This window comes from Dermacentor silvarum, chromosome 1 (genome assembly GCF_013339745.2).
Source record: "Dermacentor silvarum isolate Dsil-2018 chromosome 1, BIME_Dsil_1.4, whole genome shotgun sequence".
In the NCBI taxonomy this organism is placed as follows: domain Eukaryota; kingdom Metazoa; phylum Arthropoda; class Arachnida; order Ixodida; family Ixodidae; genus Dermacentor; species Dermacentor silvarum.
The window spans coordinates 163,885,574-163,911,667 of NC_051154.1; the positions used below are offsets into that span (position 1 = coordinate 163,885,574).

The following is a 26,094-nucleotide window of genomic DNA, read 5'->3' on the forward strand; positions in this document are numbered from 1 at the left end:
GGCGCCGTTCAAAAGTTTCCCCCGCTGTGCGACGAAAGCAGCTGAACCGCAGGAGCGAGTGTTCGAGGATGTCCTCTTCAGCACAGTTGTTGCAGTGTAGCGGCCAGACATAGGCGCTGCCTGCGCGCCTCACGCACTTGCAACCGTGGCAACACCGCCCGTTGCAGCCGCGAAATATCGCGTGCGGTGATCGCGGGCAGCTTCTTCCCCGCGCGCGACGCGGGTCGATGGGCTGTTTTTGTTGGAGGTGGCCGGAGTCGGGTGGTGAGGCGCATGCCTTCGCTCATCGCCTTCGCTCATAATAGCATCGAGGATGCTATTAATCTCTTGTTCTTCTTCATTACACTGGCAGCAACAAACTACCCCGGACTCGAGCTGGTGTCGTGTTGTATGCACCTACCGTTATCAAGTAGTTAGTGCTTTATTTTCCGTGTACTGAATCATTTCCTATACCCTTTCATCACGCCCTGCCTCCTACTTGACAGTACTGAATGCAGCAGCCCGTGTCTCGTTCAAGAGAAACTGAATGATTAATTAATTATAAACATATTATATTATAAAAAAAATAGGAACCGCAGGATACCCTGTGAACAGTTTATTGCGTATTTCTACGTCAACCCCTTCTTTATTTCTTTATTTCTTTCTTTCTTTCTAGCGTCATGTTGCATTGGTGAGTTGAGGATTCCGGTTGAGTTGAGTGGTTGATTCCGATGAGTTGAGCTCAGCGAGAAAAATGAGCGTTCAGGGCCTCTGCACGAAAGAAAGAAAGAAAGAAAAAAAAAGAGAGAAACTGTGTTGCAGTAAAGGAAGATTATATATCGTCATAGTAACCCCGGAGCTTCGAAGTTATGGGCCCGTCATTTCCTTACGGCATTCCATTTCTTTTTCTCCTGACTTTCCTCGAATGTAGCGCTTATCGACAGGGCCTTCATGCATTACCTTAGGTACAAGACGATTTGCAACAGCGGTCATCATACTTATGCGCCATAAAATACCCCCGCGCACTTTCCTCCTTGTATGTTTGTACAATTTTTTTTTAAATCTCCCTCAGGTTCCTTTCTACGGCCAGATTTACTCCCGCCGCATTAACGTGTCGTACAAGGCTGGTTAAGCGGTAACTTCAGCTTCTTAGATAATTGTAGCCAACTTAGGCAGACGTAGTATAGGCAGCCAACGACGCCGACGAGGAGGTGGACCCCCACAGAAAACACACCCAGTATGTGTCAAGTTTCCTTTTTTTTTTTTTTCTTTGTGTGCGTGTGTGGGGTGGAGGGTGGATTGCCTGCGGTGGAGAGCTCGATTCCGTCGCTTGAGGTGCATCGTTGGAGAGGAGGAAAACGCACTGTTCATTTAGCTAATGAACAAAGTTTCGCTGATTGTAATTCCCTTTTTCCTTCCTTAATATCTTTCTGTCATTCTTTTATTCTGTCTTTCGTTCTTGCTTTCTCTCTCAGAAAACGTTTTCGCAGCACTATTATTCTAATGCGATTTCCCGTTCGAAGTCTGGCTCCTGCATCGCTATGCGCTCCGTGTGCAGGAGGAAAGTTATCCGGCGAATGCTGGCGCGTGTGGTTCTTGGGTTTCTGGTGTTACCACAGAACTGTCTACCAAGAGCGAGAAGTTAGCTGTATTTACAAATGGCTCTTTGTCCGGTCTAGGAGCCATAGTGGCGCAGTGAATATTGCATTACCAAGGGTGTTTGCGAAAAGAAAGTGAGTACATAGTGAGCTATGCAAAATGTTGCCGCGAGTCAGTCATAAATTCCGCATTATAGAGTGACAGACACTGAACCGCATTGGTTGCGCGGAGCCAGCCACGCAACGTCAAACGTTGCTCATTATGCTGGCTTATCTATCGCGTAAGTCTGGGTCTAGCGAGATACAGGCTGTGTGTCTCGCTCCACCGTAAGGAGAAGCCGCTGGGACCGCGAAGATCCAAAGTCTACTCAATTCTAATCCAAGACGGGGGCGCGCAGTGCATTGAACTGGCACCCACGAGCTTTCGTGTTAGCTGTGAGAAAAAGAAGAAAAAGGGCGTCGTTGAACGGAGTCGTTTATCGGTAAACACGCATTCATTCCGAGTACTTTCTCTCCCTCTTCGCTTTCGTTTCTTATTTTCTCCTAGTGCTTTGTTTCTGCACCGACGGTCCCGAGAATAATGAGCCCCTGTCTCGGGTAAATTAATGAGGCATCTATATGAGACACACTTCACAGTGATTATGCGAAAATTACGATGATAAATAACACTGAAACCAGAAATAAACGCGTGAGATTGCTAAAAGCGTTTTGTTATCCGCCAGACAACCGGCCACTGAAGATAGAGAGAGAGAGAGAACAAAAAAGAGGGGGAGGGGAAGAGGTGGCAGAGGGACAATGCACTTGTGGTTCATTGTAAAAGGATTCGTTGACAGGCGGAAGTGCAGACAGCCGAAACAGCGATCTTATTCAGCTTTGGAAAGCAATCTTTGGATAGTTGAGGCTTCCTTAATGCTGATTTGTCTTGTGCCTAACTTAATTATTCGACATTTGTTTAACTTTCTGTTTTGATTAATGCAGAGAGAGTACCCGCCGTGCTGGCTCAGTGACTGCGGCATTTTACTGCTGAACATGATATTGTATTGGTTCGATTCTCTGCTGCGGGTATCCCCCATCCGATAGAGGCGGGTTTCAAAGACGCTCGTGTCTTTGAATCCCGAGACCACCTGGCAAGTCCCTCATAGGTGGATATGCAAGAATGGTCCCGTCCGCACCGTTCGGTCACTGCACACCTAGCTCACGGGTGCGCATAAGGAGGGCAGCTTGCGGCCGTACCCGTTATAATAAATAAACGATTCACGCGGGTGGCAAGAGCGAGCACTCTCGCTAATGAATATTTCACAAAGCCGGTCGCTGAACCTGTCGTTTTCTTTTCTTTCTGTCACTTTTGGTCTAAGCGCTGATCTTTAATTGCCTCTTCACAGCCTAGCCCTCCCCAGCAAAATCATGGTCACTTTGGATTTAAGCGCCTTTCGACGGGTCCTGCAGTCATGGCCGCAGATCGAGGCGGAGACGCAATTAAAAATCATGGCCTCCGGGGAGCCACTTACAACTTTCTCGTGCGCCACCCTTGAGGGGAAACCCAACTGCCCCTAAAAGAACCACACTCTGCACCGCCGCCGAACCCCTCCTCATATATAGGAAAAGAAGTTAAAAGATGGCCAGCTAATTCGTAATCACAGCAAGGGCAGAGATACACATATCTATATATAGAAGAAGAAATATACTGTTTAAGGGCCGTTGTATTCGTTATTTCTTCGTTGAGATTCTGACGTCGAGCCCTTGCGCTTCAAAACTTTGGTTGCTGCAAACTACCTCTCCTCCCCCCCCCCTTCCCTTACTTCCCACTATAATTATGCCTTGCAGATGCATATATATATATATATATATATATATATATATATATATATATATATATATATATATATTGAATGCGTATTCCCGTCTTGTGTCGCGGAGGCGCAATTACCCTCCAACTCCTACGTCGAATAGGCGTTCTGTCTTCATATATGTATGCTTTTTCATTTATTCTTTAGTATTGCCTTGCGCAGTGCAGGCGACATATATTTTCATCCAAGACGTGGGCTCCAGCTCGCTGAACACGCTCGAAGAACTAGGGGGGGGGGGGGGGGGTGCTCCTTCGTCTCCTTCACCACATTTACGAACACTTACGAGCGCGTACGATAGCTCGAAGTGGCTAACTTGCGCTCAACTGCACAAATTCAAACTTTACGTGCACTGAATAAGTAACGTGCTCTCTTTAAATGGCTTATTGATTTACGGCGGCGAAAATAACGAGATATCAAAAATGAATATAGGCGCTGGATGAAACGACGCTGAAAGATCGAACAAGGAATAAATTCTTCCTTCGTGTCCCCTCGTTGGGAATGTTTGATATTAACGAATATATTAGGGATGTGCGAATATTCGAGTTCGGAATTCGAATCGAATAATACCTGATCGAATAATTTGATTCGATTTTCGAATAGCTAGTATTCGAAGTTTCGAATAATTCGACAGGACGAATATCTAAAACGCGACAAAGACCAATCTTGTAACTTGGTTAGGGTGGTGTGGTTGAAACTAATGCTAACGTTGTTACAGTAGGCCTTTCGTTAAACCTTTCACCGGTATCCTGGTTCAAAAGCGAGCGCATGTTTATATTAAAGGAGATTATGCCATCTCCGCGCGTAAAAACAAAACAGATATATGAGAAAACTGTCAAGCCCTTCACAACTTCGCTTCCGAAACGAAGGCACGGACTTTTGCGTAGATCGGTCGCGTATGCCGCAAGCGCCGTAAAACACTTTCACACAAACATCTTCCTTCACATCCTGTCTTAACTGCCGTCGCCGCGCGCTTATATTGGGGTGCACCCGGCATCAGGACTCAACATGACTCATCTGCTCACAGCACAGTGAAGGCTTGCGGAAAGGGCGAGTTTCTTGCTGAAGAACATGGAGTCACGGTTCCCTCTTTATGCAGAACGAAAGGAACTGATGCTCGTAACACTATGTAATCCGAGGTTTCAATCTATTTTCTGCACAAATTAATTCAATCAGTCACAGGCTGCTAGCACCCGAAATTACTGGTCGACACGCTCGCATGAACTCTCCACTTTCAAAATCCGAAGCTGTCGACACAAGTCATGCCGCAAGCAAAAAAGGCTAGGGAACAGTCTAGGAGACTGTCGAACTGCTGGCGTCAAAAAATAACCAGCACAATGAGCTCACACCTTATAGTCAAGAAGTTGAAAAATACTTCAATGAGCCACTGATCCCAAGAAAGGATGATCCTTTGAAATATTATAAACAATATGGAGTTTCACTGTATCCAGGAATCTCCAAAATTGCTTTGCGATACCTTCCCATCCCTGCTACAGAGGTGCCCAGTGACCGCGTGTTTTCAACTGCAGGAAATACCGTAACATCGCAGCGAGAGAGCCTGGAGCCAGGTCATGTGGAACAGCTTGTGTTTCTGCATGACAATTTGTAGCCTTGCGGTAACAGTCACTCACCACTTTGTGTACTCGAGGACATGAGCAGACATCATTTGTTTGTTCTTTCTGTAAAGTTTCAAGAAATGCGTTTGTATTCGATGTTCGCTTCGATATTCGATATTTTTGGTCACTATTCGGCACTATTCGATTCGAATTCGATTCGAGATGAAATTTCACTATTCGCACGCCCCTAAATATAGACGAAGTACGATCCCCCCCCCCCCCCCCCTTTTTTTTTTTTCTTCCAAGATTCATAATCGATGAATTGCCGCAAAATTGAGTTTTGTTGCCCGTACTTCTTTATTGAAATCAAATTAAAAAAAGAGAGAGAGAGAGAGAGAGAGAAGATATCTAGCCACCTCATAATAGTGAGTTTCGCGTTCTTGGCCACGTGGGACCGACGTCATCACTGTTTGTTGGCGCCAGTGGGACTCCACATTTTTATATGGTTCCTAGATTTTTCTTGCGCTTCGGTCCCTTTCGGTCGACGTACCTTTTCTCAGATTGCCGGCGCTCAAATGTGCACGTAAAGCACGGTACAGGAGCATTTTTGCATTCTGCCCCCATGGAAACGCGGCCGGCGCGGCCGGGAATCGAACCCGTGCCCTCGTGCTGAGCAGCACAACGCCATAGCCACTCAGCCACCACGGCGGGTGAATAGAACAAATAAAATGATACAGTTATTTAACATTACAGAGGACAACGAGTATTAATATGCGTGTGCCGAGGTCCGTTGCAAATAAATGGCGAAGGCTTTAAATTCCGCGCGATAGATGTGGTGAACATGCAGGCAAGAGCGGCGTGGATATCCCGTTTTGCGCTTGCTTTTTACGCGTCACCGCGAACTAAAGCTCCGGAAGAGAGATATCCAGAGAATCCTCCCCTGGTATCTGTGTATGTAGCATAGCGCGCTGTTATATATGAGGCTCAAAACCAGTGTTTCGCACGTGCTTAAAAAAATCGTAATACATATGCATTATTGTTTAGCCATATGTACGTATAGTTGGGGGGGATTCCAGGGTAGTGGCTTCATCTGTGGCATCATCCGTGGCGTCCTTGCCTTGTCAGCGCTAACATCCGGCTTTTTCTGGTTATAGTCATTTGGTTTTGATATAATGTGCGTCGCTGCTACACGAAAACAACATACTTCTGTGCTGCACAACGCTGAACTTTATCAAGCCAGGGATTAGCTGTCGGCCTCATCGCATCCAGCGCAGCGCCATTATTGAGGGAAAGTATAGTATGCGTGGGCATTCGCATTGTTATATAGTATAAATAGGGGGCGGGGGGGGGGGGGGGGGGCGAGTGCGGATATACGATATGGAGAAAACTTCGAGCGGGCGCAACTCTATAGCGGTGAGCTCTTGTTTCCGTCATTAATATTGCGCTTAATTTAGTGAAACGCGGAAGTGGGATTAACCTCGGAATATGAATAATGGGCTCAACTATGGCGAAGCGCCGCTGTAAACAAATAATTCGTGATTCGCGTTTCTCCACAGGCGCACGCAGCGTTCCGGAGGCGAACGACGGCGCATGCGACGGATGTTCGGTCGCCAGTGTGAAAACCACTCTAATTCAACGCGCCTTGTAAGTTGAGCGCCTTTGTTTTTCGCGGAATGCGTACACTTTCGAAGGTCCTGTTTTTAACGCCGTTAAGGGTCCCCGTGTCGCAGAAAATGTGGCGTCGGCGTCGGCGTGGGCGCGCCGGCGTCGTTGATGGAAATAATTATCCCGAACCACTCCGACCGCGCAGGCCCTACGCGTGGCCCAAGGCGTTAGTGAACAAAATTGCATTTCTCAAAGTAAAATCCGTCAGAAAAATCGTAAAGTACGACTTAACCAGACGTTATAGCAGACCAGACGTAACAGACGTGATAGCGTCAGATTGTAATTTGAATATACGAGAAAACATAATTCTCTTACGCCGAAACTCAAACACCAACCCTTTTCTAGCTTTTCTACAATTCATACAGCGGCGAAGTTGGAGAAAAAAGCTGCAGTTGCCGGGAAGCCTGATAAGCAGTCAGGAATATTTGAATGCTATCGTGTTCCACTCTTAAAGGCGAAGTTTAAGCGCCCTCGAAATTTTTGATTGTATAATCGATTTTGGCAGTCCGGCAAAGGCAGCTGACCAGCTTTAAGTTTGCATGCTGCGTGGCCACGAGGATTAGGAGTGACTCTGTGCTGCCGTGGCTACCGCGCTCAGTATGTAGTGGCGGCGCTAACTGGACAGCTGTCACGCACTGCGGAAGCGCCACACGTGTGACACCGAACAGAAGAAACGTTACAAAGAGACATTATAATTACGCCACGCGTGAGACGGCGAAAATCACCAAAGCGAAATACTCACGATGCCGTCAGATTGTGACGTTACCCTGGCGACTGCCTATATAAGGTGCTGCTGACCAGTCGCGAAACGTTTGCTTTCTTGTCGCTACTTGACCGGCTTTTATAGAAGAGTGTATCTATAGCCACTAAGTAACTCTGTAGCAAAAGGTCAACGTTTCTTGAGACGTGCTACGCCCCAGCAAGCTGGCGCAGACTATAATGGAAATAAAACAGATTCGTTTCGCGATGCACTTGGAAGTTTATTTAAGCCATTAAAGTTGATGGAAAACCCGGCTGAAAGCTTGCATCTGGCGAACTTCCGGGAAGTTTCGCGGCAACAATATTTTTTATTGATGTTTAACACGCATAGTTTAGGACTATAGCGCAAGATATGCACGCCAATGCAATCAGAAAATTTATAGTCGCTTTGCTTATACCTTTACTTGTGCGTGCATGCGTCTCTATTACCCTGTTTCAGCTGCACTCGCGTATACCTTGCGTCCGCTTCTGTTCGAATACGAAAAAGAAAAGAAAGCATGGGGCTGTGAAAGATTTCCTCTCCCTACTACATACTCAGCAACTTAACGAATACATAGGCCTCTAGAAGGTGCTTAGCAGCCGCGACCTGCTCGTATCGCTCGGAGAATAACGCCCGGCATGTTCGCGGCGTTCCCCGAGAGAAAGCTCAGCTCGCAAGCGCATTTTACGACTTCGGCGCTAGCAATGAGAAAAGAGAGAGAAAGAGGGAAAAAGAGAGAGAAAGAAAGTAGCAGGTTGGGTTGAAAGAAATAACCCTTGAAGAAGAGAATGATAAAGCTTTTACGTCACAGTGGATGCGACACCGGTATATGTTGACGTGGCGGGACGTTTGAAAATGTCGAGAGTTATTAGCGCGCTTAGAAAATTGCAGCCGGCTCCGTCCTTTTGCAGGTTACAGGGCTTCCTGATGCCGAGTCACGTGCAGCCACGAGTAATCGACATCGACGTGACCGTGAAAGCGTGTTGAGAATCTAGCAATAACGACTTTATTTCTCATTGGAAGCTTGCATGACTGATGAGGCTGATACTCAGGGTGAAAGCTCTTCCCGTTACTTAAATAAAAAATAAAAAAAACAAGAGAGAATGAAGGCTGCTTGACAAGCTAACACCTCTGTAAGGAAGCATTGTCAGTGGTTTTCATTGTGAAGCACTGAACATTCGACACACACAAGATTCGTAAGAAATACAAATACTACATCATCAAAGTTAACTAAAGTAATCATCACGTGGTACCACAAGGATTACAAGATTTAAGACCGTTTGTATATTCTTCTAATGTCTAAAAGAACAACCATTTTCAAAGGCGTCAATGAACCGCTAAAATTTTCTTAACCTTTTTTTTATGTTCTTTATAATCTTTAATATGAAGCTTGACAACATATACGGCTCGGCTGAAAAAATATGACGTCAAAGGTGGCTCGGTGTCCCGTGTGCGCTATAGTCACAGCTGCCGGATAAAGCGAATGCTGCACAGTGAGTTTAATACCGTATTCGACTAGTCGTTGGCAATCATTCTGGGGTGCTCTGACCCAGGCGATTCCTATTCGACTGGTCGACAGGACACGCGCAAGATATTCAGATTGTCTTTTCCAAAGTTCTGAAGTGGCTCCTTGAGAATAACGTCAAGTGCCGCTATCATCATTAGCCTATATTTATGTCCACTGCAGGACGAAGGCCTCTCCCTGCGATCTCAAATTCCCCCTGTCTTGCGCTAGCTGATTCCAACATGCGCCTGCAAATTTCCTAACTTCATCACCCCACCTAGTTTTCTGCTGTCCTCAACTGCGCTTCCCTTCTCTTGGTATCAATTCTGTAACTCTAATGGCCCACCGGTTATCCATCCTACGCATTACATGGCCTGCCCAGCTTCATTTTTTCCTTTTAATGTCAACTAGAATATCGGCTATCCCCGTTTGCTCTCTGATCCACACCGCTCTCTTCCAGTCTCTTAACGTTAGGTCTATTACATTTTTCGTTCCATCGCTCTTTGTGCGGTTCTTAACTTGTTCTCGAGCTTCTTTGTTAACCTCCAAGTTTCTGCCTCATATGTTAGCACCGTGCTGCTATAGAAGTGCCGAAATATCCGCATCCGCAGAACTAGTCAGACAGGATGTCTTCAGCATTATTTAGACAGGCTTCACTGAAATGACTACTGCATCTGTCGAGCTGGTAGAGGCAACAGAGCCGTCAGTGTAAACGTGCTGTCAGGTGCTGCTTACTTCGAACAGAAATTGTAATTTTGCTTGTTTCGAAGATGATAGTGGCAATCCGACTTTTCTTTTAATGTCAGGAGCATGTGAGATATACATTGGGCTGATGCATACAACACAGATATGGCGAAAGTCTTCTGACAGGTGTAAATGGCAGTACAGCCTTGCTCGGATGCACTGTCATACGAGTAAGGGGCATAATGTGCGCTCTTGTATAGCGTCAATAGGATGTACGTAGTGATCATGTGATTATGACTAACGCCCACGGTAGCCGCTAGAGACGTGCGCATCGCGAGTATATAGAGATGTAAGAAGTGCTTTGAACTTGGACGCTCTGAAGTGCTCAGATGTATGTCGCGCAAGTTTTCCAGCACATGTGTACCCCAGGAAGCCCAGAGATAGTACATCGCAAAGTTGCAACACCGATTGCACTGGTGCACCCTATGTTTCCCGCAGAGAAATGCGTGGATGGGAGCAATCACTATCATCCTTCTTTCTTTCTTTTTTCTTCATTTATGACATTAGAATGCTTCCGAGAAATCGGTGCGTTTTTTGTTTATTTGCTTGTTTAGCACAGGTTGGCCATGGACGCCAAAGGCGTACGATCTGATCGGTTTGTGGATGAATTAAAGCAACCAACGAGAACTTATTCAAAGAAAGCTGCAGGCCTCGGCTGCGTAGTATGCATCGGCGGGTGACATTTCAAAAGGCATTTGGTCGTGTTTAAATGTCCCGTAGGAATCTATATGTCTGTTCAGCTTGAGGCATGTGTGCAGATGTCGTCAGAATAATTTGATGGTGGTATACGATCAATGGCAGCGCGATTCTGAGAGACCGATGAGCGCCATGTTGAACACCGTAGGGCTCAACACTGCACCCTGCAAGTCACCACCGGAATTGTGATGGCAGGACGTTGTGCATCTTGTGCATCCTCAGTCCGGATATAAGGAAAGATGTTTCGCACGGATGTGATGAACACGTGGCCACCAATTCCTGCAGTATTTCGAAGGCGTCCAAAATTGAAACGTTGCCATGTGCTCCCTCGTCGTCTAGAAATAGTGCCGCTGTGAGCCGTTTCAGGAACTCCTGTCGTTTCACAGATACCATTTACATTACACTGTCAATTGATCACTGCCCACGTTCAAAGCCAGCACGTTCTAGATACATGTGGCTGTCAAGATACCATTCCAGGCGTGTCGTGACCATTGTTATGCATGGTGGTCCCTCGGGACAAAGAATGCTTCACCGGCAGACATGCAGCTGTGGAGTGCTGTTCACGCATCGTCGTTTTCTCGAGGTCAAAGAGCTGGCGAATAATTCAGCGTCACCTGGGGCGAATGAACGAGCAATTATGTCTCGTATCTTCGGCCATTCAACTGCCCGGAGCTGATGGGCGAGTCGAGTTCTGGGACCCCAGGCTGCAATGAGTCATCGGCCTCGTGTGTCGTTAAGACGAAAACGTCGCTTTTGGGGTGTTTCCGGGAAGCACCAGCGCCCGCCCGGACTAATTACAACGGGGCTCGGCGCCGACTGTGACGCGCAAGCCAGGAGCCTCCTTCCGATACGACAGCAGCCGCCGGCTTCCCTGGAAACGGTGGTTTCCGCGAAGGCCAGTCTCCGGGCCCTGTCAAACTGACCGTCATGGAGAGGCCACTAATACTTGCACGGGTCCAACGTCGAGGATTTCCGTGGGAACCACGTCGACGTTTGATTCCCAAGTTACCACCTGTTGCCTGGAACACCATCCTCTCCATCATCTTCCCAACGCAGCTGTCCAGCGCGACTGGACGATACGATGTTGGGTCCAATAGAGGTTCGCCAGACTTGAGAAGTAGGACGCGCCAGCTTGACTTCTATTCATGAGGGACTAACCCTTCACGCCATGATTTGTTGTAGAGGTCGAGAAGGGAATTTTGGGCCTTTGGGCCTTTGGATCGCGTCTTCCCAGTGCATATTACGTTACCCCATCAAATTCAGGTGAAGACGAACACTGGCATGCAGCCAACGAAGCCTCCAGCTCTTCAGTGTAAAAGAACATTCTTGCAAGGCGCAGCAATTTCAACAAGTGTAGCAGAGTGGGATGCTGAGCCCGTGGGAACCACGGCGACGTTTGATTCCCAAGTTACCACCTGTTGCCTGGTGTGCGGGGGCGATCAGGCGACATTGGAGGCGGAGCCCGGCGGGGAATTCGGTGCCACATCATGGGCGGGATATTAAGAACTGATCGAAGATTGTGATTGGCCGAAAAGAACTACATTGTACTCCCTCAACGAGTGAAGGGGGGAAATAAACTGCATTAAAAAGTGGAGCTTGTATGTTGTGAGAGACGGACGACCATGTAAAGGCTCGACCACGTAGACGCTCGACCATGTAAACTCACACATGTATCGGACATGAAACGACTTAGCATGTAGTAAGCTCCGATAATCATGGAGCCCTTGTTTGAAAATATGTGCATATGTATATAAAACGCTGTTCTCGACTCTCTGGATACCTCCTTCTCCCGGCACTTGGCACGACACCATCCATGGAACCTTCGTCGCCGCTCGGACCTTCGGACTTCGCAACACCATCCTCTCCATCATCTTCCCAACGCAGCTATCCAGCGCGACTGGATGCTCGTGCGCCATAAAGACACCATACGATTAGCGACGTGCAAATAAACAAAATTATATATATATGGTATTGTATATATTGTATATATATCTGTATGAACCACTTCCTTTGACATCAGCTGGTAACCGCTGGGCCATTGTTGCAGTCGATCACCTCACACGATACGCCGAATCGGCCGCCCTTCCGGCAGCTACAGCGCGCGACGTTGCCGCATTCTTGCATCGCCGATTCATTCTGCGGCATGGTCCACCTCAAAAACTGCTCAGCGATCGCGGACGCGTCTTCCTGTCGGAAGTAGTTGAAGCCATTTTCAAAGAGTGCCACGTTGTTCATCGCACAACTACGGCGTACCACCTCAAACGAATGGCCTCACGGAACGCTTCAACCGTATGCTCGGTGACATGCTTTCAATGCACGTCGCCTCCGACCACACGAACTGAGACGCCATCCTACCCTTCGTAACCCACGCGTATAACACAGCTACACAGGCCATCACTGGGTTTTCACCCTATTTCTTACTGTATGGTCGGCACCCTTCGCACACCATCGACACAATTCGGCCGTACCGGCTGGATGCATCTTAGTTCGTGCCTATTTCTGCCACGGCGAGACATGCAGACCTCGCTCGGGCCTTTACTACCGATGATCAAGAGCGCCAGAGGAGCACTCGCGGTGACGCCACTTTCACGGTCACCTTCGATCCGGGAGCGCTCGTGTGGCACTCAGTCCCTTTCACTGCCCCTGGCCTCTCATCAAAACTGGTTCCGAAGTATGACGGCCCTTATCGTGTCATCGAACGCGCATCTCCTGTGAACTATGTAATATAACCACTAGAGCCATCTTCAGACATGCGCCGCCGGGGACGAGACATCGTCCATGTCGACCGTCTAAAGCCTTACCACGACCCGCTCATCGTGACGAACTGTTAGGTCACCGGACGGCTCCCTTATCGCTCCCGGGGGTGATTGTAGCGAAGAGAGACGCCAGTGGGTTCAGCGCTACTGGATCAAAACGCTAGTAGGTCGAGCGCTCTTGATCGGCAACGGCTCTCGCGCTTGGAAGCTGTGACTGCCCTGCCTGTCGACGTTGCGCTGCTCCAAGCTGTGCCAAATAAACACCTTTAGAATATATATATATATATATATATATATATATATATATATATATATATATATATATATCTTCTAAAGGTGTTTATTGTGTGTGTGTGTGGTTTAACATGCCTACTGACAGCTGCTTTATATACATTTCTTGCTGCAACATTGCGCAGTAATATATATATATATATATATATATATATATATATAAAGTCAAATTATGGTGTTTTACGTGCCAAAACAACGATCTGATTATGGGGCACGCCGTAGTAGGGGGACTCCGGAAATTTGGACCACCTGGGGTTCTTTAACGTGCACCTAAATCTAAGTACACGGGTGTTTTCGCATTTTGCCCCCTTCGAAATGCGGCCGCCGTGGCCGGGATTCGATCCCGTGACTTCGTGCTCAGGTAATATATATATATATATATATATATATATATATATATATATATATCAGAAAAGGGGAAAAGGCGAACGTTATGCCATATCTTTTCACTGACGTTTCGGCCGGAGGACCGGCCTTCGTCGGAGTGAATCATGCCTCCGACGATGCACTCCGACGAAGGCCGGTGCTCCGGCCGCAACGTCAGTAAAAAGATATGCCATAACATTCGTCTCTTTTCCTTTTTTGAATGTTATATCTTCGGATCTGGCGTGAAACCCTTCGCCTTGTAAGCATATATATATATATATATATATATATATATATATATATGAAGCCCTGAAGGTGCTCATGTTCACCTTTTGCCTCACTGCAGTTGCGCAGTAGCTGTCAACAGATGTGCCGTTCTCCGAAGCTGAGTACAGCAAAATGTCCTCACTGTTTTCATCATTTGGCTTCCTCGAGGCCTTCGTTGCAGTGAGACTTTCGCCACTAGAGGGCGCAGGTCGACTCCGATTCCTTCGCCGAGGAAAGGGAGCGAAGCCGTATGAAACCCCACGCGCTTTCATTGGTGTATAGTATAGCTGCTCCTGCATTCCTTCATAATAAGACGCCTCATTTTCCAAGTCCCGATAAGATCACGCAGTTCGTGCGTTACTGCATAGCGTCGCCGGAGAGAAAGTGTTGCGACGTAATGCGTTGGAAAGCAAACCAAGACAAGCTGAATGCTAAGGGGCGCATCTCTGCGCACGGAGAGTGTGTCTGTTAAAATATTCTAGCTGGAAATATTTCCGACCTCGTACATTGAAGTTTGCTCGCAAACGCCCATAATGGGAATCTTCCCTCTTGCGACGCAGCAGTTATGAGTAAAAACAAACTTTGCAGCTGCCGTTCGCCGAAAGCAGTCAGGCCACGGGCGATTCCCCATATAGTGCGCGGCGTCGTTATCGCCCTACTTCGCCCAAGCCATTCCTGTCGAAGAAACTCGCGCGCCCGCTGATGCATTACGGGAGGGGATGCGGGGCGGCGCAGAGGGCCGTGAACCTCGATGTCCGTGACATTTCCAGGCCGTTATGATGAAAATGCCGGAACTCGCAAGAAAAAAAAAAAAAAAAAGCAAAGTGAGGCACCACGTCCACCGCGAGCTGCTTCTTGCCGTTTAGACTTTTTTTTTTCTTTCCTCAGAGTTGCACCTAAGAAAAAAAAAATAACTGAGCAGATTCCGTATCGCACCTAAAGATGCCGACCGCGCGCAGCCGGAGATCCCGGCAGCGGCTGCATGCCGAGTAGGGTGACCCCAAAAGAAGAGCGGTCCGCACAGCGTGCGGTCTGGTAGCACGCGCTATTACGGGCCGAGGGAACAGAACCGCCACCACCACCGCCACTCCCCCCTTGCCCTTCTCGGCGTCTTCGTCGTCGTTTGTAAATTTGGGGCTGAGTTATGTGACACGCCGCACGCGGGACACGCCCCGATGAAAACCGGCCTTCTGCGTATATATACCGCCCCGGGAACGGGGGGCCAAGCGAGCGGGGAGGAAGGGGGGCAAAATAAAAGCGAACAGAATAACGACCCAGCGCGGCGCATAAACACGCGTATGAGCCGCGCGCGATATAGGTATAAAGCGGGAGTCAATGCCGCGTCGACGACGTTATATGACGACGACGGCGGCGGCGGCCGCGGGGTTGCGTGTATGTAGGCGCAGCAGGAAAAAGGGAAAACGAGAACCGCGCTCGACGAGCCCGCCATCTTGGAGTGTTGCTGGCATGGAGGAAAAAAGTACATATTTAAAGAACAGCAAAAAAGAAATACTGGAAGAGGGAAGACGCTGTGCAGTTACGCGAGACGCGCCTGCGGAGGTATAGTATAGGGGGGAGGCCCGAGAGAAACGCTCGCCGTCTATCTGCGGGCGGGATGGCTGGCCGAATACAGCCGGCGCGCATGACGGAGCCGGATTGAACAGCCGCGTAGGAGCCGAAGACAGGATTTTCGTTACGCCAAGCGTTCTGTATAAAATATGCATTTTGGGTTGGGGCCGAAACTCGGGGAATTCCTCCTGCTATATGGCAGTGCAACCCTCCAGAATGCCCCTGCCTTGGGCTGCTTCAACTTCCGTGCAACAGGGGAATCCGTGACAGACACGAGACGGGTAACAAGGATGAAAAAGGCGTATAAAAATTGAAACCGAAAGAGGCTGTGGAGAAATGGATGAGGAAAAAATGAGGAAAAACGGTGTATATGGGGCGCCGACAGAAGCCGAGGCGATTTGTGCCTTCCACCGAAGATGTCGTGCGTGCGTGCGTACGTTCGTACGTCTCTCTCTCTGCGCGCGCGCGCGCGTGTGTGTGTGTGTGTGTGTGTGTGCGCGTGTGCGTGTGCGTGCGTGCGTGCATGCGTGCGTGCAGTGGCATAGCTTGGCTTTCGTTTTCCTACTAATTCTTTCGGTTTCCCGCGTGGGCACAATTTTTCCCAACATTCTCATTCGGAAACAGCAAGATGGAAGTGGCATTTTGAATAGATAACCAGGGTCGTCGCGCATATGTGTAAGCCAGAAAGCACCACTACCGCGCTGAAATGGTGAGGGACGGCGCTGCTTCTTACATAACCAATGGAGACAAAAAGCACAATCGCAAATGAAAAACAACGAAGCTGTAGCTGCAGTTTAATGTACTTCAAGAGGTGCAATTTTAAACCAAAACACTAGCAATAGGAACGATATGCACAACTTCTGAGATCAACCCCTGCCAAAGGCGGGTATAGTCTAGCTAATTTTTGTTCGAACATATACAAAACGCTGCAGAGACAGAAAAAGAGAGAAAAAGTCAGGGTAGTTAACCAGGACCGAGCCATGTTGGCCACCCTACCTTGGGGGAGGGTGAAATGGGAGAGGAAGAGAGAAAAGAGGGCAGTTCAGGGCACGCTGGAGAGGCAGGCCAGCCGGAATGTTCATCGCTGCCTCACAAACGGTCACTCTCTGAGGTTCGGGCCAAAATCACAGTCTGGTTACGGGACATGCCGTAGTAGGGGAGTCCGGTATAGTTTTGACCACCTGGGTTTCTTTAACGTGCACCTAGATCTAAGTACACGAGCGTTTTTGCATTTCGCCGCGGACGGGATGGTCCCCGCGACCTCGAGTTTCGCAGTGCAAAGTCATATAGCAACTTAGCTACCGCGACAAGCGGACGGTCACTGAATCCGGTTGATTTCGGTAACTGCAGCAACGCTTTTGTGGCTTTCTGCTGCTGCTATGTGCGAGTACATAAATCCAAGGTCTTGCTCCCGGTGAAAGGTCTTCCATTTAGCTGGATACGGCTGGTGCGGAGGGCAAGTCGTTGATCTTCAAAGGAAGGGAAGCCACATATGTATAGTACGTGTTCTATTGTTCATTCGCAATCACGAGTCCTGTAAACAGCGCTGCCGGCCATTCCAGTCAAGGAGAGCAATCGTTCATGAAAGCAACGCCAGGCACAAGCGACAGCGCAGTGTCGCTTCACATCGGGAAAAGCCAGGCCACAGGTGCAGTTGCATCAAGGGGTTGAGCAAGTACAGGCGCTGATAGGCGAACTTAGACAAGCACAATTGCTGTGGACAGGTCGGCTTTACCTCTGGCCACAGCAATAGGCGAATATAAGAAAGCCTTATCAATGTGCATAGTAACGTTTACTGCGCTGACCCTAAAAAACAGCCAGCTATCGAAGCTTACAATAAAGAGTAAACAAATACGTTGATGTTTTGTTAGGCTACACTGTTCAGCTGCCTTCGTGCATCGCTGACGCTCACATTACAGAAGAAGTGTCTAGCAACGCTATAGTTTCGAGAAGGCACGTATCAATATTAGAAAGTCTTGTGGAACCCTGACCCAACCCTGACTCAGGAGATTTCACAAAGGACGAGGGAGCTAACATAAAAAAGCTAATAAAGGCACTTGCGCAAGCTTAGCGGACGTGCGAGTCAGCAGAGATGGCCAACGCGAGACCCCATTGAGAGTCCTTTGTTATCCCAGACGACAGCTTTGGTTTTCGTAAGCGGGCACACGCGCGAAAACGACATCTGCTGTAGGCCTGTGTTTCTGAGTGTGCGTTCGAATAAAATAACAGAAATGACTGTGTGGCGCAAATACAGTGGATGTCTCTTTCGAAGTGGTCGACTGGTTTTCTCTGAGACAGTAGATGCTATGAAGGACCGTATACGAAAGACGACTCTCACTCCGATTTAACGACTGTACGTCCACTCGCACGTCACAGTGTGCACAGACTGCTAGGCTGCATTGTTAACCGGAAAAGGCTTTAAAGCGCTTTTGTATTGCCTGGGGCACTGGCCCTTCAGCAATTTCGGATCGCATTTGTCGAATGCTACCTTTTGTCGACATTGCTTTATCTGCTTTCAGAGAGGGGGGGGGGGGGGGGGGCACGAGAGAAAAGAAATGAGAAAACATATCTCCTGCGACGAGACGCGTGGCGAGTGCCTTCGGCTGGATATTGCACCGAGACTTTTGGGTTGGGCATCGCCGTTGACTATAGGGGTAGTGTTATGCGGGCAGTTATTGTTGTTTTTTAGCCGGTGAACCTGCAAACTGCAGCTGCCATACACGGTGTTAGGCGAAAGTCACCGCCGCACGCAATATCCTTTCGACATTTCAGCGCGAGCAAGCCAATGGATCAGAATGAAAGAATTTTCCTAAAGCTGCCCATAAATTATACAGCTTTCCCTAGTTATTAAGCGAGTGCGAACTTCTTGCAGGCCTGGCGCAATGTTAGGCTCGAGAACTTCATGCAGCCTTTCTAATGTCAGCGCTGACAGTGAATGCGGAAATTGTATATGTACCCTGACGCCTGGCCTAACTCGGTGATGACGGCACTGCGGTGGTATAAGTACGGATGACGCTATTGATTTATGAGTGGGTGTCGTGCCGCTGACTCTGCAGTGAAGCAACGTCGCGCTGGCCTCTACGCTACAAATACCAAAATGCACACCGGGCACGTGCCACCCCCCCCCCCCCCCCCCCCCCCAACCGAAATCTCGGGGTTATTATGCGGCCTGCCTAGCTCCTCCTCTCTTCCCCTCACTCTCCTCGTTCCCGGTCAAGTGCGTGCCCTCCCAGAGAAAAAAATCTGGCTACGCCACTGGCCCAGTGTTGCTTTGGGGCTTTAGACTCCACGAATCAATCAGTAAGTAAAGGCGCAGTTAGGTGTAGGCGTGGAGATACAGGTGCTCTAGCCTTTGGGCGGGAACTCATTAAGAGCAAGACCTTTCACATCGGTAGATGTTGCTCATCCGTATCGTGTCAAAACAAGTGCATTTACCCAGTGTGTACAAGTGCCGAACCCAGTAGAGCTCTTGGAGTGATTGATAGGCGAACTCAGACAAACAAAATTGCTGTGGACAGGTGGGCTTTACCTGTAGGCCACAGGAATAGGCGCACTCTTTTCCTCCATGCCAGCAACACTCCGAGATGGCTGGCTCGTCGAGCGCGGTTCTCGTTTTCCCCTCTTCCTGCTGCGCCTACATACACGCAACCCCGCGGCATGCCTCGTAATCAGACTGTGATTTTGGCCCCAAACCTCAGAGAGTGACCACGCCTGCACACAATTTCTTATTTGCCTATAGACCCTTTTCATGGCGATCCGGGGGGCGCCGTCATGTTTGATAACGTGGTGACGCGTCCATTGTTTGCCTCCGCTGCGTCCGTTGCCTCCGTGTTTACAATGGACACGCATGACGCTGGTGCTGCTCAGCAAACCTCGATGGAAATCGTGGACGGCGACTGGGTGAACGATTTGGCCACAACTTCGGAGGACATGTAAGCGGCACTTTCCGAGCTCATTACGCCTTGTCCAAACAACGCGATAAGCGTATACGTTCTTGTACTAAAAGCGGCGCTAGAAATGTATTCCAAGTTGTCCAAACTTTTCGCTTATGAATTAAATCAGGGTCAGTGTGTTTCGCTATTCGTTCTTTATTTGCAAACACTTTGAAGCAGCGGCTTGTCATGTTTCTGACTAAGTAATGTTCCTCGGTGTGGTTACTATGGGATTGCGATTTTTTTTTTGCCTAATCGCTCGCGAGTGTGCTCAGTTGCGGTAGATTTGTTCTTACTGCGCACAAGGCTTAGAACGTAGATGTAGTGTACTTTGTGATAACTTGTAGCAAAGACATATTATCGCCTTATGTGTTGTGGGGGTGTAATCGCGGTCATCTTTGCTACGGCGCATTGATTCAAGTTTGTACGTTTTTATTTATTCTTGATAAGTTGACGATACAGTGGGCGTAAGTTTGCGTGTGAGTTGTAGTGGATATGTATGCGGAGAAAAACAGGAGCCACATTTGCTTTCCTCAAAAGGCAGTCAATATGTGTGTTCCACGACTGATTAGCAGTTAAATGGACACCTACATATTTAAATGACTCGAATGGTTCAATTTCATCATTGTTTATTGCATAAGTGTACGACAAGAAGTATTTCGGGTAGTAAAGCGCATTAGCTTTGTTTTCTTGATATTATTACTCATCTGCCAATCAAAAGACCATTGCTTTATTTTCTGCAAGTCCTACTCTAGTTCTGTATAAACGTTATGGCCAGTAAAAGTCCGATAAGTAACACTGGCGTTGGAAAAGAAAATAATTTTTGAATTTATACGAATTTGAATATTGTTTATGTAGATAAAAAACAGCGTTGGCCCCACTAATCAGCCCTGGGGCACGCCAGACATGACGCGCTTGAAGCTAGATACAATGTTATCAACAAATACCGATTGATGCCCGTCGCACAAATATTCTTGAACCCAATCAATGACTATATTTTCTACGTTAATAAGCCTCATTTTATAAATCAAACGCTTGTGACGTACGGGATCGAACGCCTTTTGGAAATCAATAAACACTGGATCAGTTTGTATAAGTTAACGCAGGTTGCTGTGAATGTCAGTTGTTCAAGGGCGATAAAATCGCCGCCGCGCACCGTATGCTGTATGTGCGAGTGAAAGCGCGTAGGGACCCGCGCTTTCATGGAGAGCGAACGCACGGCGGAGAGCAAACGCGACGTCTTCCGCCGTGAAAACGCCAGCATTTTGACAGTGGTTGTTTGCGGTCATCGAGTGTGATCTATTCATGTTTGCTTGTGCGAGCTGACACCATGCTTGTTAATTCAGCTAGTAAGCGAATGTGCCCAAGTTTATGCAGCCGACAAAACTACTATCCTTACTCCGTATAGCTCTCTACTAATTTGCTATCGCAATTGATGCTTCGCCTTTCGAGCGAAACTGCAAAAATCGAATAGAGCTGGACAAGTAGCCTTTTCTTCCGTCTTATAACGCAATGCAGTGATCTTTTTATTAGGAGTGGTTGAGCGCAAGTGACAGGATTATAATGAGGGGTTTCTGCGTCATCAAAGAGAGAGAGAGAGAAGTCATACGGGAAAGGCAAGGAGGTTAACCAGGCTACAGTGTACTAGAAGGGGGCCGTGGGCTTACTCAGCCGCTCCTTTGACGCAGTCAGTGTCGCTTCCAAGAGGGGGCGCCACTGGCAACTTCAATCGAAGCTTTGCTTGCAGAAGCTTTGATTTTCCTTGCGTTTCTGTCGGTTTCAGTTCGAAGCAGTTCACACTCTTATTTGTTTTTAATTTTGGCATACTTGACAGTCGTTACATATCTTTAGCAAGCACTATATTTCTTTAGGCCACATGATATTTGCCATAATAGTACCTTGTGGAAAAGGAAGACGGCAACTCTTGGGCAATTTGCTGCCTATCCTAACTCAGACCTTTTGTGCAAAGAGGTCGTCGCTGACGGATGTTGCTTATGTGGAAGGGGCCTTCGAATTTTCCGAATTATCCGGCAATCGTACAAAATTTGAAAACGGTTTCATGCCGTGTCGACCTAATGTAAAATTTTGTCAGACAGAAAACAGTGCGTGCATACTTCCCAGCTGGGCTCAAAAAAAAAAAAAAAAAAATCAGGCATGCTAACCAGGTTTGTGCCTTTGCTTAGCCAAACTGAATATGTATATATAGCTTAAATATTTCATTGTTCCACTTTAGTTGTTCCATGCTTCACAGTAGCCTTCTGCGTTTGTTATTAACCATCAATACGCCGGCACACATTTGTTAAATCAAATCAGGTTTGTTTTTTTCCATAAAGAAATGGAGGGAGGCCTGAACAAAAAGTGAAAACTAGTTCACTTGACAAAGGCTCCGGCCTATGCTTATGTACAGTTATATAAGGGTAAGCAAAGTGAAGTTAACAGGGCTGTTGCTGACACAAAGCTTTTATTTGCAAGAAGTACAGCAAGCCATTCTTTCATGCACTTCAACTCATGTGCAACGGCTCAACTTCAGCTGCTTGGCCCTCTGCCGCTCTCCTGCCTTGTCACAGTTAATTCCTTTCACATAAAAATGCAGACGTGTGACAATGTAAAAACTAATTATTTTAGCTGTGAGGCTAAGAGCGTGCACATTGCAGCCAACTTCGAGGGAAAGCTTACTCTTAACAACTTCCAGCATATCCATAACGCTGTTAGAGTGTAGCTCACTCTGAGAGAAGCATTCTGTGAAAAGATCCTCTAGAATTTTCACAAAGCCGTACAGCTGACTGGAGGGATAAAGGAGGCTTCCTCGGTCCAGAAGTTTGTTAGCCTGGCAAGTAACTTTTGCCTGGTGGCGTCATAGTGAGCAGCTTTATGCATTCTTGGCATTTTGTGCTGGAATTGACAATACCAACATAGCCCGCAATGTGGTAAGTGAGCCTCGAGTCGCTTCTGGCCACGTGCTGGTTATGGTCTTTTGAAACCCGCAGGCCCGTGCAATGCTGGGGTACCACGTTTGTGTGGCCTCTGTGGCAGTAGCGCTAGCAGCAGTTTGACGGCACCCATTTCTGTCACCTGATGCTTCGAGAGAGTCAACTTCCAGTAAGGAGGCCAGTGTACATTCCTCGCAGTTTCCTTCGCTAACTGACCTAACTAGACCATAAAAAGAAAAACAATTCACAGTCCCAGGAACTGCGTTCGAGTTCAGCACAAAACGTGGCTCGAAGTGGAGCTCGCATACTGCGCTCGTGTCGTCCAGGGGAGGTTCTATGGGGGTTCTTTTCCCACTCTTTCCGCCTATTTTTATCCTTCGGGACGCCAAACAAGGAGAACTTCGGCCCATCCTTCACATAAACATAGCCTGTACGGCACCCAGGTGCCTAGCAGTGGTTTTGTCGATGCCGCAGCATGGATCAGTTACTGCAAGGCGTACTAATCTCTTGCAGGCTATGTGCGAAAAAAAAACACTGAAGGAAAAAAAAAAACCACGCGACGACGTCCACAGAAAAAACAACGCAGCTCAGCAACTCCAACTAATATGATCGGGCACTGGGCGGGCACTGGGCGGGCACTGGGCAGTAGCGCCGTCGCACCCACGTTCCATATTGATGATGATGATGATGATGATGATTTATTGGCATCCCCTTTGAAACTGGGTGGCGACAAATAGTCACCTAGCCTGCTTGATTTAATCAGGTATACTACACATGTTCTTTATCTAGCATTTTTGTATACCTCTCATTATCTTTCTTTTTCAAAAATTTAGCTTGTACCGCTGCCTATGATTTTAAGAGATCAGGTCGTATCCATCTTTTCCCTGCTTTTTTTCCACCAGTACTCTAATCGTCTCTTGCTGATCTCTACGGCTGATCTGTTTATGTTTCCTTCCACTTTAAACCCAAGCGCTTCTGGGAGTTGCACGTTACCTACGGTTCTCGCTGGGTGGATCCCGTCGCATTCCATTAGGATGTGCTGAGTGGTCTCTGGATCTTTACTGCAGCATACACATGTCTCATCTAGTTCCGAATATTTGTTCCGATATGTTTTCGTCCTTAGGCAACCGGCTCGAGCCTCAAATAGCAAGGCACTGCCCTTTGTGTTATCGTACAGATTTTCCCTTCTAATTTCTTTCTTCTCATTCTTGTAAATCTCCATTGTCCTTTTCGTTTCCATTCTTTGCATCCAATTCACGGTCTCTATTTCTCTCACTTTCTTTCTGATGACCCCTGGTTGTCTATTTACAGTTTCGATTATCCTGTACTTGGTTGCCAACTTCCTTGACCTCTTCCTCCATTCTGTGTCCACGCTTTTCATGTAGAGATACTTGTGCACTTTAGCCGCCCATTTATTTTCATCCATGTTCCTGAGCCTTTCTTCAAAACTAATTTTGCTTTGTGCTTCTCTGACTTCAAATGAGGCCCAACCCATGTCTCCATGCACTGCCTCATTTGTCGTATTACCGTGTGCTCCCAAAGCCAACCGGCCTACTGATCTTTGGTTAACTTGCAAACCCGCCAATATATCCGATTTTAAGCATATAATGGCATTTGCGAATGTTAGCGCTGGCACCATTACTCCTTTCCAGATTCCACGCACCACCTCATACTTATTGTGGCCCCACAGTGCTCTGTGTTTCATTAATGCTGCATTCCGCTTCCCCTTTATTTTCAGATTATCTTGGTGGTTGCTTGAGTAATTCTTTCCTTCGTTTATGTGTACGCCGAGGTACTTATATTGCTTCACTATGGGTATTACTTGCTGTTGAATTGACACCACGAAGTTACTCGTGTGTTCATAATCCCTGATTTCTCTGTGCTAAACTTAAGGCCTAGATTTGTCGCTGCGTTCCCACAGATATTCGCAAGTATCTGTAAATCTTTTTTATTGTCCGCTAGTAGCACAATGTCGTCTGCGTACATCAATCCAGGGACCTTCTGTTGCACCATTTGTCCATTACGCATGTAGGATAAATCAAAACCTAATTCGCTGTTTTCCAGTCGTCTTTCTATGCCCTTGACGTAAAGCGTGAACAACAATGGTGACAGAGGGCATCCTTGCTTCAATCCTTGGTGAATTCCCACCATTTCATTTCCTTTTCGGCCTTCCCATGCCACTTGTACTTGGTTGTCTCGATATATCTCCCTCAACAGCTCCACGAAATCGTCATCTATGCCTTCGTATTGAAGAATATCCCACAACAATTCCCTGTCTACGTTATCATAAGCTCCTTTAATATCTAGAAATGCTACCCATAAAGGTCTTTTCTGAGCTACTGAAATCTCTATGCACTGAGTTAGTACAAACATATTGTCTTCTAAGCGTCTGCCTGGCCTGAACCCATGCTGTAGTTCCCCCAATACACCGTTTTCCTCCACCCACTTCGACAGTTCTAATTTTATGGCTTGCATTGCCATTCTATATATCACCGACGTTACTGTAACTGGCCTGTACGAGCTCGTCTTATCCTTATCTCCTTTGCCTTTGTAGATGAGATTCATCTTGCTTTCACGCCATCCAACGGGAATATTCTTTGTTCTAATCACTTGCTCTATGGCATTAGTCAGCAGTGCCTTGCTTTTTGGACCGAGGTTTTTGATTAGCTGTATTGGGATTTCATCGGGTCCTGCTTCCGTGTTGTTAGGGACTTTTTCTGCTGCCTTTTTCCAATAAAAGCTTTCTATGCTGAATTTTGATCTCTCAAGCCTCTCTGTTGTTGCTGGATCTATTGTCTGAACTACGCTTTTTCTCGTACCGAAGTTATGCCTGATAACGTCTGTGATGTACCGCAGCGCATCATCACCTTCATAGATGTTACCGTCTTCATCCCTTATAGCCGTTTGCGAGTTTCTAGTTGGAGTTTCTAGTTGGAGTTGATTGAAACCGACGCCAGCGCCGCCGCTTGGGCTATCGGAGAAGCTCATATTTGCGACATTCGTGGAGCCGCCGCATCGCATAGCCTCCGCCGGAGAGTAAGCCCACTGCCCCCTTCTAGTACACTGTAACCAGGCTGAGCCTGGTAGGCACTGGGGAAGGGAGTAAGAGGATCGAAAGAGGAGAAGGAAGAGAGAAGCTGCGTGGTCGGGCTAGTACTTGAATGTCCCGAGGGAATATCAAATCGTGCCTTGTATTTACCTGAATTTCCGGATTACTAAAGCTCTGTTCGTGATAATATCGATGCTTTAGACGTTCTCGAGCATTAATCTACTTTAACTTGACTTAATGTTTGCCTTTAGTGTGCCTTTGAGTATATCGGTCGATAATTGGTCATCGCATTCTTATTATCTGTTTTAAATATTGGCACTAAATAAGCAAGTTTTCATTCGTCCGGGATATGAGTGGTATCTAATAACTGCTGAAAAGTGAGTGTAAGTGCAAGTGCTGAATAATTCTTAGAAGCTTTTGTAAATTTGTGCCAATACCATCGGGACCAGGACTTCAGTATGATGGCAAACGTTCAATAGCTTTTTCAATGCCATTCGAGGTTGTAATTATACGAGGCATTGGAGAGGCATCACAACCAAGTACATTATTAGTGCTTGAATTATCAATACCAGGAGACTTTTCTTTCACAAAAACACTGCCGAAATATGA

At 47.4% G+C, this 26,094-nt stretch overlaps 1 protein-coding gene and 1 long non-coding RNA gene across 3 annotated transcripts in view; one reads left to right on the forward strand and one right to left on the reverse strand.

The window, feature by feature from the left end:
- LOC125940679 (uncharacterized) overlaps positions 1-5,143 on the reverse strand; it is a 191,008-nt gene extending 185,865 nt beyond the window's left edge. The window contains exons 1-2 of the long non-coding RNA XR_007463873.1: positions 5,022-5,143; positions 4,157-4,378 (exon numbers count right to left, since the gene is read on the reverse strand). This is a non-coding gene — a long non-coding RNA (uncharacterized LOC125940679). The remainder of the gene's footprint in view (positions 1-4,156; positions 4,379-5,021) is intronic.
- Positions 1-26,094, forward strand: part of LOC119436344 (lysosomal alpha-mannosidase) — a 615,486-nt gene that overhangs the window by 314,380 nt on the left and 275,012 nt on the right. The gene's annotated exons all lie outside the window — the stretch shown is intronic.